The sequence below is a fragment of the Python bivittatus genome, unplaced genomic scaffold (genome assembly GCF_059951505.1).
Source record: "Python bivittatus isolate LINGU-HERP-01145 unplaced genomic scaffold, Pbiv_v1 ctg000020_np1212, whole genome shotgun sequence".
In the NCBI taxonomy this organism is placed as follows: Eukaryota; Metazoa; Chordata; class Lepidosauria; order Squamata; family Pythonidae; genus Python; species Python bivittatus.
In genome coordinates, this window is record NW_028277030.1 from 114044353 (window position 1) to 114058914 (window position 14562).

General features: G+C 42.8%; 1 protein-coding gene across 1 annotated transcript in view; it reads left to right on the forward strand.

Annotated features, from left to right (window-relative positions):
• Nucleotides 1-14562, forward strand: part of KCNH1 (potassium voltage-gated channel subfamily H member 1) — a 246286-nt gene that overhangs the window by 112494 nt on the left and 119230 nt on the right. The window lies entirely within an intron of this gene.

The following is a 14562-nucleotide window of genomic DNA, read 5'->3' on the forward strand; positions in this document are numbered from 1 at the left end:
TGATAAAAGAGCTTTTAGGTAGAAAAAAATATTAATTGGTAAACAATATTTTAGTAACTGGGATGCTTACTGGAAAAAAAGAAAAGAAATGCAAGAAAATTAGTAAGATGCCAACTTGCAAAAGTAATGATTCCCAAAATATGAAATTTTACAATCATGTAAAAAATATATAGTTCATTTTCCAGCTGGAGATATGACAGCTTCATTTTTTTTTCATATTGCAACTTTTTAATATTTAATATTTAAATACTGCATGTTAATATTATATTTTACTCCATTGTGTTAGGCTTGGCTATTTCTAATAAATACTACATAATAAAATACCTTCTTTTTCTTTTTTTCAGTTTATTTTATTTTGAAGGTAGGTAAGATATCACATTTCAGACATTTTGAGATATTTGGATTGACTTGATTATAGTGATGATGGGTGCACCATTGCAAGTTCTGAAGAGCCAGGCTGGGCACTGATCATCCTGGAGAAGCTCTATCTATATCAGTGTTGTCCAAACTTGGCCACTTTAAGATGAGTGGACTTCAACTCCCAGAATTCCCCAGCCAGCATTAAGTCCACTCATCTTAAAGTGGCCAAGTTTGGACAACACTGATCTATATGGTCCCTGAGTTGACACTGACTTGATGGCACATAATCAGTCAGTTAAACCCTTCCTTTTTTCCTTTTTTTGCTTCTTAGTTTTTTCAAAGTTGGAAACTAAAAATATTGAACAATTTGTTTTATAAGTGTAGAGGACTTGAAGAAGTGGGTCACAAAGGCATGGAGCTAAAAACTTTATTCAGAAACCTTTGTGGGTTAGCTTATCTTAATGCGCTGATAAGTCTTCCTGCTCTTACTGTCTCTTCAGTAGTTAACTAATGGCAAAGTAAAGATCATTCATGCAGGAATACAATGCCTTTGGGCAAGAATAATTATAATGTAGAGTGTGGAATTATAATTAACAATTGGAACAAATGTTTGAAGTGCCTTGATGAAAATGAAATATTAGGTTCAAAGTGGAAAAGGTGCTTAATTAAACATGATTTTGCTGAAAATCATTATTACAGATTGTGTTCCAAGCCCATTAAGATCACCAGACTTAAATATGCTTAATTTAGTGTTGAATTCTGGCCATAACCCCTCCCCCTGCCCAAGTCCTACTGTGCTGCCTCATCCCTCCTGAGAGGGATGAGTGAAGAACATTGGGAATGTATGCCAAGAGTATATATTCCCAGCAGGGTCACCCAAGGCATGAAGGTCATCCCACTGCCCAGCTAAAGCAAGCAGCAGCAATATAGCAAGATGCTGGAGGCCAATGATCACAAAGGCATCAATTCATACTGCACGGGAGAAGGCAACGGTAGACCACTTTCGTATTTTTACCAAGAAAACCACATGGATAGAAAATATAAAATGATTGATGTTATAGTGCCAGATGATGGGCTTCTCAGTTTGGATGGCACTCAACATGCTACTGAGGAAAACCTGAGTATCTTTCAGAGTACTGATAGTGTTTATGACATGGCTAGATTAGAGTCTTTGGAATGTCTAGTTGCTGATGTTGCCATACAGGAAAAGAAAATCCAAAGCTGCGAAGAGAATTATAGTAGGAACATGAAATGTAAGAAGCATGAACATGGGAAAGCTCAGTGCAAGATGAAATGAAACAACCACAAATTGACATCTTAGGCATCAGCAAATTGAGGTGGACACTTTCAGTCAGAAGATCACACCATTTATTACCCAGGACATGAAAAACAAAGAAGGAATGGTGTTGCTTTTTATAGTTGGGAAGGGTATAGCAAGAACGGTACTTGGCTACAATGCAATCAATGACTGAATAATATTGATTAGACTTCATGGACAACCCTTTAATATGATGATCATTCAGGTTTATGTTCCAACCACTGATGCAGAAGAGGAGGTTGATGAGTATTATGACCATGTTCAATTTGAAATCGACAGAAGATGCAAGCAAGATGTGCAGCTTGTGATTGGAGACTGGAATGCCAAAGTTGGAAACATGAAAGAAGAAAATATAGTTGGAAACTGAAATGAAGCAGGAGACTGACTTATCAATTTCTGTCACTCCAATGATTTCTTCATAGCTAACACTGTCTTCAAACACCCCAAACGATGAATCTATATATGGACATTACCAGATGGAATGTATAGAAATCAAATTGACTATATTATTGCTAAAAGAAGATGGAGGAGTTCAATTATAACATCAAAGATATGGCCACGTACTGACTGTGGAACTGATTAAGAACTGCTCATGTGCACGTTCCAAGCTGAGCTAAAGAAGAAAGCCAGTCAGTTTCTATAATAATATCTTGAACATATACCCACCATTTTCAAGGAGAACATCAGGAATTGCTTTGAAGTCCTGAACCTTATTGATAGAGAGCCAGAGGAATTATGGAATGAACTTAAAGAGGTTATTAAGGATGAATGTGAAAAGAGACTGCCAAAATGAAGAAAGAGAAGAAAGCAAACTGGATGTCAGAACACACCATGGAAGTGTTTCAGAGAGCTGTTCAAAGAGACAAGAAGCAGTATTACAACATCTGTAAAGACACTGAGGATGGAAACAGACATGGAAAAACAAGGAGAATCTTTCAAAAGATCTCTGAACTCAGAAGGAAGTTGCAATCTCAAATTGGTATGCTAAAGAACTCCAGGGGACAGATAGTAACCAATTCAAATGAGATCAAACAAAGATGAAAGGAGTATACTGAAATACTATACTGTAGAGATGTTAACATCCAAGATACCTAGAAGATATTCCCTACTTACAAAAACCTCTAGTACTTGAAGATGAAGTTAGATCAGCACTTTGGTCATTACCCAGTCAGAAGACTACAGGAGTTGATGGAATACCCACTGAAATATGGCAAGCAACAGAAGAAATATCAGTAAAGGTTCTAACCAAGCTATGCCAGCAAATCTGGAGAACGACACCGTAGCCAGCAGATTGGAAGAGGTCAATCTACATTCTGATTCCAAAAAAAAAGGAGACTTAACAGGATGTGTAAATTATTGTACAATATCCTTAATTTCACATGCTAGCAAAATAATGCTTAGGATCATTCAACACAGATTAGAGCCCTAAATGGTAAAAAGGGATGCCAGATGTTCAAACTGGCTTTAGAAAAGGCTGAGAAACATGAAACATTATTGTTGATGCACGCTGGATAATTGAGAAAGCCAAAGTATATAAAAAAGAAGTCAGTATGTACTTCATTGATTATAGTAAGGCCTTCAGTTGTGTTGATCATGTCAAGCTGTGGAAAGTGCTCAGAAAAATTGGAATCCCAGAACGTCTCATTGTCCTCATGAGAAACTTATATACAGGTCAGGAAGCCACAGTATGGGCAAAACATGGTGAAACAGACTGGCTCTAAGTTGACAAAGGAGTGACACAAGGCTGTATAGTCTCCCCCTATTTATTCTACCTATATGCCAAATATATATTAAGGAAAGCTGGATTGGAAGATGAGTATAGTTTTAAAATTGGAGGAAGAAACATCAATAACCTGCACTATGCTGATGACATAGCTGAAATTGCAAAGGATCTGCAGGTCCCAGTTATAAGTGTCAAGGAGCACAGTGAAAAAAAATGGGACTAAAATTAAATACAAAGAGACCAAACTAATGACAACAGGTAGAACAACCAGCCTTAGAGTTGACAATGAAGACATTGAAGTCGCGGATACCTTCTGACCTTTAGGATCAACTATCAACGGTTAAGGAACAAGCAGTCAAGAAGTACATAGCAGACGAGCACTTAGTAGAGCAGCCACCTTGGAAAAGATATTCAAATGCCGTGATATGTCTATACCTACAAAGATCAGAATCGAGTAAGCCATGTCATTCTCTGTGAAACTCTATGGAAATGAAAGTTGGGCTTTGAAAAAGCAGAATATGAAGAGTACTGACTTTTGAACTGGTGTTGGAGAAGATTCCTGAGAATACCATGGACAGCCAAGAAAACAAACAAATGGATCATCAAACAAATCAACCCAGAGTTCTCATTCCAGGCACAAATGACCACGTTCAAATTTTTTTTTTAATTTTTTAATTTATTTTATTTATTGGATTTCTCTCCCGCCCATCTCCCCTACAATAGGGGACTCTGGGCGGGTTACAAAGAGATTAAAACTATAAATATATATAAAATACATCCCATATATACAATTAAAACAATACTAGAAACAAAAAATCCAAGAAGATGGAAAATCAGGGCGGGGACACCCGGCCACTATGGGGCTAGCCATCTCCCTGCTTGAGATGTTCCCTCCCCACCCCAGGCCAAGTGGCAGAACCAGGTCTTCAAGGTCCTTCGGAAGGCCAGGAGTGAGGGGGCCAATCGCACCTCCAGGGGCAGAATGTTCCAAAGTGTGGGGGCTACCACAGAGAAGGCCTGCCTTCTGGACCCCCCTAGCCGGACTTCTTTTACTGAGGGGGTCCGAAGCATGCCCTCTCTGTGAGACCGGGTGGGACAGGTTGAAGTCATAGGGGAGAGGCGGTCCCTTAGGTAACCTGGTCCCATGCCATGTAGGGCTTCAAAGGTAATAACCACCTTGAATTGGACCCAGAAGCAAACTGGTACCCAATGCAGCTCACAGAGCAATGGTGTTACATGGGCCCTTCTCGGGGCTCCAAAAATAGCCCGCGTGGCCGCATTCTGGACCAGCTGTAGCTTCTGGATACTCTTCAAGGGTAGCCCCATGTACAGCACATTGCAATAGTCTATCTGGGAGATAACAAGGGCATGAGTGACTGTTCGAAGGGCTTCCTGATCCAGGAAAGGGCATAACTGATGCACAACCCGAAGTTGTGCAAAGGCCCTCCTTGTCACAGCTGCCACCTGCTCTTCAAGCAGGAGCCGTGAGTCTAGGAGGACCCCCAGATTACGCACTGGGTCTGTCTGGGGTAGTGCCACCCCATCGAGCACCAAAGATGACAAAGTCCCGGATACAGAGGAGCCATTAACCCACAGCCACTCCGTCTTACCAGGGTTCAGCTGAAGCCTGTTGCTCCCCATCCAGACCCTTACAGCCTCCAGGCACCGAGAAAGGGCGGCCACGGCATCACTTACTTCACCAGGGATGGAGATGTATAATTGCGTATCATCAGCGTACTGATGATACCTCATCCCATGGTGATGGATGATCTCACCCAGCAGCTTCATGTAGATGTTGAAAAGGAGTGGGGTGTCAGGCCTAGCACAAGGAATTCCTGGAGACTGTGCAGGTTCAATCAGCAAGGTTTATTAGCTAGCGCTTGATTACAGAATCTTCTCAGACTGACCAGTAGTTCCCAGGCACAAGTCTCTACTATCTTCTGGAATGTTTAGGGATGCGCCAGCTTTCTCCGCTTATCTCCAGAGCGTTGCTCTGGAGATGAGAGCACCGTTTTCACCCCCCCTTCCTCCATTCCAGTCCATCACATGGGGAGAGAACTGAACCCTGCGGCACCTCACACAGGAGGGGCCGAGGATGGGACCTCTCGCTCCCTATCAACACTGATTGGGATCGGCCCTGAAGAAAGGAGGCGAACCAGCACAGTACTGTGCCGCCCACCCCCAATTCCCTGAGCCGTCCCAACAGGATACTGTGGTCAACAGTATCAAAAGCCGCTGAGAGATCAAGGAGAGCAAGGATGGTCACACTTCCACCATCCCGCTCCTGCCAGAGATCATCCATAAGTGCGACCAATGCCGTTTCCGTTCTGTAACCAGGCCTGAAACCTGACTGGAAAGGGTCCAGATAATCCGTTTCCTCCAGGACCCTTTGGAGCTGTGAAGCCACCACTTTCTCAACCACCTTCCCCAAAAAGGAGAGGTGAGAGACTGGCCAAAAATTGTCCAGTACGGTGGGATCCAGGGAGGGTTTCTTGAGGAGGGGGTGCACCAACGCCTCCTTGAAGGCAGCCGGAAACACCCCCTCCTGCAAGGATGTAGTAACCATCGCCTGGATCCAACCACATGTCACCTCCCGAGCTCCTTTCACCAGCCAGGAGGGGCATGGGTCAACATGGCAAGTGGTGGCCTTCACAGTCCCCAGGACCCTGTCCACTTCCTCAGGAGCAACAGTATCAAACTGTTCCCAGATAACTGGGTAAGAACGGTCCCCTGGTATCTCCCCAGACCCTGCCCCATGCTCGGAGTCTAACTTGGAATGAATCCGAGTGACTTTGTCCTGCAGATGCCCTGAAAATTCCTCTGCACAGCCCTGCAAATGAACCCCCACATCCCCCTTGCCAAGGAGGGACCTAGTGATCCTAAACAGGGCTGCCGGGCGGCATTCTGCAGATGCAATAAGGGCGTAAAAGTATTGGCGCTTTGCCCCCTTATTGCCACAATGTAGGCCTTAACAGCGGCTCTAACCTGTGTTTGGTCAGATTCAGTCTTTGTCTTTCTCCAGTGGCGCTCTAGACATCTCTTAACCCTCTTCAGCACCCTCAACTCCTCCGTAAACCATGGGGAGTGTCGGGGCCGATGTGGCAAGAGAGGTCGCATAGGCACGATCCTGTCCAAGGCCCCAGCCGCCTCCCTATTCCAGGCAGCAGCCAAGGCCTCTGCTGGACCGTGCAGCAGGTCCACGGGAATATCCCCCAGCTCCCTCTGAAACCCTGACGGGTCCATCAGGCACCGGGGCGGACCAATCGCATGGGTCCTGCCTCCCTGTGGAGGGGGGTGGCATAAGAGAAACTCAGGGTCACCAGGACATGATCTGACCATGACAATGGGGAAAGCTGTAAATCTCCCCTCAGATCACTTTGCCATTGCTCCGACAAGAAAACCAAATCTGGCATGTGGCCACTGTCTCAGGTTGGGTCCCGCACCATTTGTGACAGGCCCATGGCTGCCATGGTAGCCATGAACTCCTGAGCTGCGTCCGAGGACCGCCCCAGGAATGGCAGGTTGAAGTCCCCCAGAACCATAAGCCTGGGGAACTCCACGCCAGCCCCGCGATGGCCTCCAGCAGCTCAGGCAGGGAGGCTGCCACGCAGCAGGGAGGCTGGTACAATAGCAGAACTCCCAAGTGTTCACGGGAGCCCAACCTAATGAACAGTGTCTCACAGCCAGAAACTTGTGGAGCAATGCCCCTGAAGGCCACTAGAGATTCCCTGATCACAACAGCCACCCCTCCTCCCCTGCCCTGGCCTCTCAGCTGGTGCCACACCGTGAACCCAGCTGGGCAAATTTCTGAGAGGGGCACCCCTCCCTCTGGGCCCAGCCAGGTCTCAGTAATACATGCCAGGTCTGCCCCCTCCTCCGTGATCAAGTCACATATGAGGTGGGCCTTGTTGTTAACTGACCTGGCATTAAGCAGCAACAGCTGGAAGCCAGGGCCCCTACGAACCTGCTGACCAGGACCTGGGAATGAGCCAGGAGGGCCGGAACACGCCACCGGTGAGACATACTGGGGGCGTCTTCCCCGAAGATGGCCCGCCCTCCAGCTCCTGCCATAACGTCCCCTGCCCGTCACCACCTCGATGGAGTAGCCCACCGCATAGCCCCCGGGGGTTCTGGGCCCAAATACCTCCCCACCTGGACCTCCTGGGTCCCCAGTCCGAGGCAAGGGCCCCTCTATCCAACCAGTCATCCTCATTCACACCCAAACGTTTACCGGTGAGGGAGGGTCACCCTGGCGCACCAGCTCACGCCCTCGGCGCTGCCAGGACCCACCCCCCGCTGAACCATACACTCCCCCACACCCTCTGCCACCCTGCACGGCTTCTCTCACTAGTCGGCAGGGTGGACATCCGACTCATTCCCACACACCTCCTGTCTCCCACCCAGAAGGTGGATCCTCGTATCCTCATACACTCTCAGACTCCCTCCCAGACTCTCACTCCCAGGAAGGAGCCCCAGACCCATGCTGGAGGGACCCTGTGGTTCTCCACTGGCCCTGGGGGGGGCCTTAATGGGGGTGGCCAGATTCTTAATCCCCGGTTCGCTGGTCTTAGAACCAGGGGCTGTTAACTCCATACACTGTCTGGCTGCTCCCCTGTCCGGCTGCTCCTCCAGCACATTATGCAAAGACCTAGCTCTCTGGAGAAGACTTTAATGCTGGGAAAGGTGGAAGGAAATAGAAGAAGAGGACGACCAGCAGAAAGGTGGAAAGACTCAGTTACAGTGGCAGTCATTAAGAGTCAACAACAATTTGATGGCATGTTATCAATTAAATCTATCTGGCCATAAATTTTATCTCCACCATTTTCTATTTCTTTTTTTAGATAATAATTTTTTTAGAGTTTACAAATATAAAGATTAAAGACTAATACAAACTAAAGAAAATATAAAAAGTAAAGAAAAAGAGAAGTGGAAAGAGATAGAAAGAAGAAAAAAGAAACAAAAAAGAATATATAAAACATGACTCCCTCCTGCCCTCCAGACAAAGTATAAACAATTTCAGTAACTTAACACTTTCTCTAATATTTCGATAAAAAAGGAAAAAAGATCCCTTCTTCCCATTACTCATCCCTTATCAATAATCAAAGTATAAAAACTCATCATTCAATCCTAATAGCAAAAGTCTATTAAGAGCTACCAAAAATAATAAAATATGTATTTTAACCTTAATAAAAAAAATCCATTTTGTAATCCAATTTATCACTTTCTCTAAGAAGTAAAGCAAAAGAAATCTCTCCCCACTTATAAACAGATCCTTAAACCTTCTGTTTACTTTTGAAAAGCTGGATCTTTAATCCTGTCAAATAGTGGCCCACAGGTTGATTTTTTTTATAATTTTCTCTTTGTCTCCTTTCAGGAACTTCAGTAGTTTCTCTTTGCCTCCTCTCAGAAACAGCTTCATTGGTTTACCACATTCCTTTTGTAAATCCAAAATAAGAAGGCTTTCCAAGTTACTCTTCTGATTTATTATTTGTATGTCCCCTTTAATTATTATAACATCAGCTGGTTTCATTTATGAATCCATTTTGGCATCTTTTCCCATATCATTCTTACACTCTGGCATTTTTAAATCCATTTTCAAATCCACAGCATCTTTTTCTGTATTACTTTTATAATCCAGCATTTTTTAAAACTCCAAATCCACATTCAAATCAGCCTCAATCTCTGTTTCATCCAATAAAATCTGTTGTTCTTCTATACCCTCTATTATAGTATCAGACAATCTTGTAAGTAATTTCTGAGTATATTGTTCCCAAACAGCCTGAATTTCTTCTATAGTCAAATAATATTGCTCCATTGTATTAATGGGTCTTTTCTCCTTTAATTGTAATTGTTTGTTCTCTCTGGTTCCCTCTAGACAACTTCCAAGTCCCCTTTTGTCATCTGTCTATTTTCCAGTCAACGAAATTTTCCCATGGGAGGATTTCTTACGATTAATTTCAGAAACTTCATATATCCTTTCATAAATTTTTAAACACCCCACAGGAAATATTCTTTCAAGTCCATTTAACCCCTTAACTATCCAGAATCCACATTCTCATCTCCCTTTTGCTGTTTCCAAAAAGTAAATCTTTTCTTTTTAATCCTTACACTTACATAAAGCTTCTTTCATCCAGGGTTGAAGGAGATTCTCCCGACAAAATAAAACTCACCCTTCAGAAGATTTTTAACTTCTAAGAAATCAGAAAAAACAGCTTCCTAAAGTAATTAAGAGAGGAAGTAGGCGAACCCAGTGTCTCTTTGAAAAGCGCCAAACCATGGCTTAGGCACAATGATTTTCCCCCAGCTCCCAAAACTCTCAAACCTTCTGGAGATCACTATTTTACAATCTTTTTGGAGGGAGATTCTGTATGGAGCAAACTTGTGGGCGATCCTTGTCCTCTCCTTAATCCAGAGAGGGATTCCGAGGAGCCGATCCCTTCACCAGCTCCTCTTTTTGGCACAGTCATCAGCTCCACTATACTGTCCTCGGAAGTCTCCCCCACCATTTTCTATTTCTGATTGGAATTATGAATTCTTATTAACTTGTCACTGCTGATATGTGACTCAGACAGATAGCAACAACCTACCTGCTTGCAATGAGATATTGCTGAGAAACAAGCATAGCCTCATGGAGTGAATGATCATAAAAGATTACATCCCATCCCCAAGATTAATGATTGCTCAGTAGCCTGGTTGTTCAGATGGTGGTGGCTTAATGCTCAGAAATGTTTCAGACATTAAGTATTATCCTCCCTCTATCCTGAGCATTTCCTGAGAAACTAAATATTTTAAAAATGGGACAGTAGCTTTATTGAGATCTGGATTCAAACTGAGATCACATTGAATTGATCCTTCTTTACATCAGGACATGGCTCATTCTCCAAACTACTCTGCTTTGGCTCAATATTCAGGCTTTGTCTAAATCCAGTGTATACCCCAGTTGCTATCTAAGGACCATTTCCTAAAATTCCCATTTTTTGTGTTTTCCTTCTCTTAACTTCAAGCATGTGAGTCTCGGTGTGTAGGACCTGCAAATTATTTTAGCTTCTATAATTTTTTGGATAAGTAATAAATAATACTTATTAGAATTGGCTGCTGAGCCCAAATCAAGATTATCTACCACTTTTTGGCTGTTGTTGCCTTGTTATAGTTGCCAAATCATAATGCTTCTGTGATAATATAAGTCATGGCAGGGAATTTTTCCTTTTCAAGCTTCTAAATATAGCAGTTATTTCTGGTCCATTGCTATCTATTTATGAATAGATTCCAGGGACAGGATACTCTAACTTAGTGATCCATGCCCTCACAATTGGATTATGGCAATGCACTCTACTTCTTCTACCTTTGAAGATGGTCCAAAAACTGCAGCTTGTGCAGAATGCTGCTGCCTGGTTGTTATTTGGACGAAACATGTTCTCAAATTTCAGATGTGTCACAAAGGTTGGGAATACTAGTCTATAAAACCCATAGTTGCTGGGAGTTGGGTGGAGTATACATTTAATTAATAATAATAATAATAATAATAATAATAATAATATAATAATGAAACAGTGTATGTATTAAATACTTGAAAGATTCCCTCCTCTAAAATTCTGCATTAAGATTAGTTGGGGAGGACTTGCTTACTGTATAGTCTCATCTGGTCACGGCCACATGAAAATAAAACTATTGCTGCTGGTACTACTGTTTATGGTTTTGGTCTGCAGCGTGCTGACTCAACAAAGGTATTCTGGGTGATGGTGTCCCATTTACTGAATTCTCTCCTAGGAGAAGCATGGCTGGCTTTTAGTTTTAGAAGATTTACAATACTCTCACTAGGACATGTGCAGAGCTATAACTGCTTCACAACCAAATTGCCTTTAAATTAACTGCATTAATGAACTATGTTAATAGTATACCTAAATATTGCATTTTTTAAAAAATGTATCAGCAATTGGGCTTTCCCCCCTTACAATTATACATGCTTTTTATGGTGAGTTTCCTGTGTGCATTACTCTGGTCTGTTCCAGAAAAAAGAACAATATATAAATACAATTAAATAATGTCCCATCTTAATCCTTTCTCCATAAGCGCTTTGCTACTTTCTCTGCTAAGTGTACAAAAACCACATTTGGTCACAGCAATACTACTAAAAGGTTGAAACGTTGAGTTGAAAAAAATGTTTCTATCATGTGCCTAAAATCTAAAAAGACTTGGTAGGGAATAACAGCCAGCTCACCTTGGCTGATCGCAGAAACTTAGCAGGGTTGACACTGCTTAATATAGGATGGGGAACTACCTAGGTCTATTGGCTAGAGTGGGATGTAAAATTATCATCACTACCACCACCACCACCACCCTGGACAAAAATCAAATCATTTCCATCATTCTGCCAAGAAAAGTACATGGATGCTGGCACCAAGAGTTGACCTCATTCAAGGGCATCTTTTACCTTCAGCCATACTGAAGTTGGTACATACTTTATCTCGAGGGAGGAGCTTGTTCTATAGAGAAGTCCTCACAACCAAAAACCTTTCTTCCTGATTAGTGCTAAATGAATTTTCAGAGGATGTCACAGAACCAAGATAACCGTTACTGATGATCAGAGGAATTGGACAATTCCATATGGGAGGAGGCATGTTAATAAGATTTTTAAAATGACTGGCCATTTGAATCTATTTGCTTATGTTTTGTCAAAGGCTTTCACAGCCGGCATACGATGGCTGGTGTGGGTCTTCCGGGCTGTGTGGCCGTGTTCTGGAAGTTTTGTTTCCGAACGTTTTGCCAGCACCTGTGACCAGCATCTTCAGAGTGATTCGGATTGAAGATGCCGGTCACAGATGCTGGCGAAACGTTAGGAAACAAAACTTCCAGAACACAGCCACACAGCCCGGAAGACCCACACCAGCTATTTGCTTATGCTGAGATAATATTTAAATGTTCGCCATTCAATCTTGGGTATTTTTACCTCAGGGATTAATCTTACTTTCAAGGATCTTTTCTGTTGCTTGTGGTCCTTTCAGCCCTGTCCAGGAAAAAAGAAAAAATCAAGACATTTTGATATAGCTTGCTGAACTTTGAATTGCTTAGAATATTGTTGCTATATAATATACCATCCTCCCACTTAATGCTGATACATGACACACGGACAACATTTTAGAGGTATTTCAGAAAAGGTCTGATATTGGCATATGACTTTGTTCTGTGGGCACTTCCTCAAAAGCATTTCAAAAACAACCCCTCCAAAGCATTTCAAGGTGACCTTTGCAATCATCTTCATTCCCCCTGACCGAAGAAACCCTGGATAGAGAACCACAGAGGACTTTGAGGAAGGAATGTGGCAGTTAGCAAAACAGAATTTAAGCCCAGGAAAGGAAGCAAATGTTAGAAAGAAATTTAAACTTGATTCTCTTTGATAGAAGAGGGAGGGAGGGAAAATGCTGTCAGGCTTTCAAGATTATTTTACTATAGCCTATATCAAAAAAGTAGAGATTCAGCACATATTGTGGAGTCTGTTTCCTGACCTGGCCTACCTTGAAGGGCTGACACATTGAGAGCCCTGAGCCACTCAGTGCTCCCTCCAGCCATCTGATAGGAGACTACAAAAACTACCAGTAGAGGTCCAGGTACTTGAACTCCCACTCCTTACAGAAAGGAGAAAAATGGATAACTAGCTCCCCCTTGTGTTTTCAGTACATATTGTTTGACTTTGGTCAATCTGCAAAATATCTGAGCTGTTGATATGAGGGGAAAGTTGTCTGGTGTCAAGATAACCTTTTTTTTTTTTTTTGCATATAATTTTTTTATATGCAAAATACACATGCTCTGTGTATGGCATGACATCACAGATTTGCAGCCACAAGTTGGAGCCTTTTCCAACATTTTAACTACGGTTCTAGAAATTCTATGTGTGTGTGGAGAGAGTGTGTGTTTGTAATGGCTTGTACTCAGAGGTTGGGAGATGGGTTGAGACAAGAGTTGGATGTGTGCATAAGCATAGATGGTCAAGCTAGGCACATTTTTTTTACAGGCATTGTGAAACTGACTAGGAGGATTAAGAGTGGGTTTGCCAATAAAGTTGCCTGTAAAATCTGCCAGGAAGCAAGTTCAGGTGGTAGGAAGTGGGGGGACAAAAGTTCTCACCATTGGAAAAACAGCCTCCTCTCAAGGCCAGTGAAGATCCAGCATTGAACCAAATGAAAATGGCCTCAGTTACCCTTGGAAGACAATGATCTGGGAACACACAGGCATAGCACCAATGCTGGCTTGGCTCAAATAATGTAAGTGGACAGGCCCTAAATATGCCTGGTGGAATAATGTAGCCCAGGAATAAACCATTAAGATTCAATTCCTGATATTTCCAAATATGGGTGGAAGCTAACAACCCCACCTTTTCATCTTTCAGCAAATTGGTCTATGATTACTATCTCTCCTGTGATAGCCATTTTGTAAATTGGCAGGCCTCCTCCTGTGTGGCAACCATTTTGTGAAAGGATCCAGGACCTGCTTTCAGAATTTCAAGTTTGCCTATCAGCCCCTGCCCACCCGCAGTGTCCTACTCAGTATGCCCTATCTGGGTTAGATGGAGTAATGTTTGGACTCAGTATAGAGTGGCTTCCTGAGAAGTTTGATCTGTATAACTGGCAGCCGCATTCCAAGCTCTTTGGCAGAGTCTTCTCCAGCAATACTCCCTGAGATTCCTTTTTAGGTGGGGGCTGCATCTTTTACATGAAAGAATCAGACATTGTTGTTATATATGGAGGCTTGTCTGTCTGGATCTGACATCTTCCTAAATCTCGGCTTCTCCTGTTGTGGCTTCCCAGCTGTAACATTTTCTCTAAGCACATTTATCTGACTTTATCTGGAAATAATCTGATGTGCCAAGTGGAAAAAATCAGAGACCTTTCATGGTCAGGTTACTGAAGGCTTTTCATTGAATCAGTTTTTGTTGAATCTGCATCTGTCCATTTTATGTATGAGACATTCTTAACTTTGTACTGGTTTTCAACTTTTGTAAGACTCCATGAATTTCTGTTTGGGAAAGGCAAGCTTACAAAAAGCTAATAAATAAATGCATATTTATTTAGAGCATTGAAAGATGCCTGTGCCTGTGTACAGCTTAGTGAATGGGAGGTAGTGATTTAAGGTGACATCAAGCCTGGATTGAATGAGCAGCCTCCAG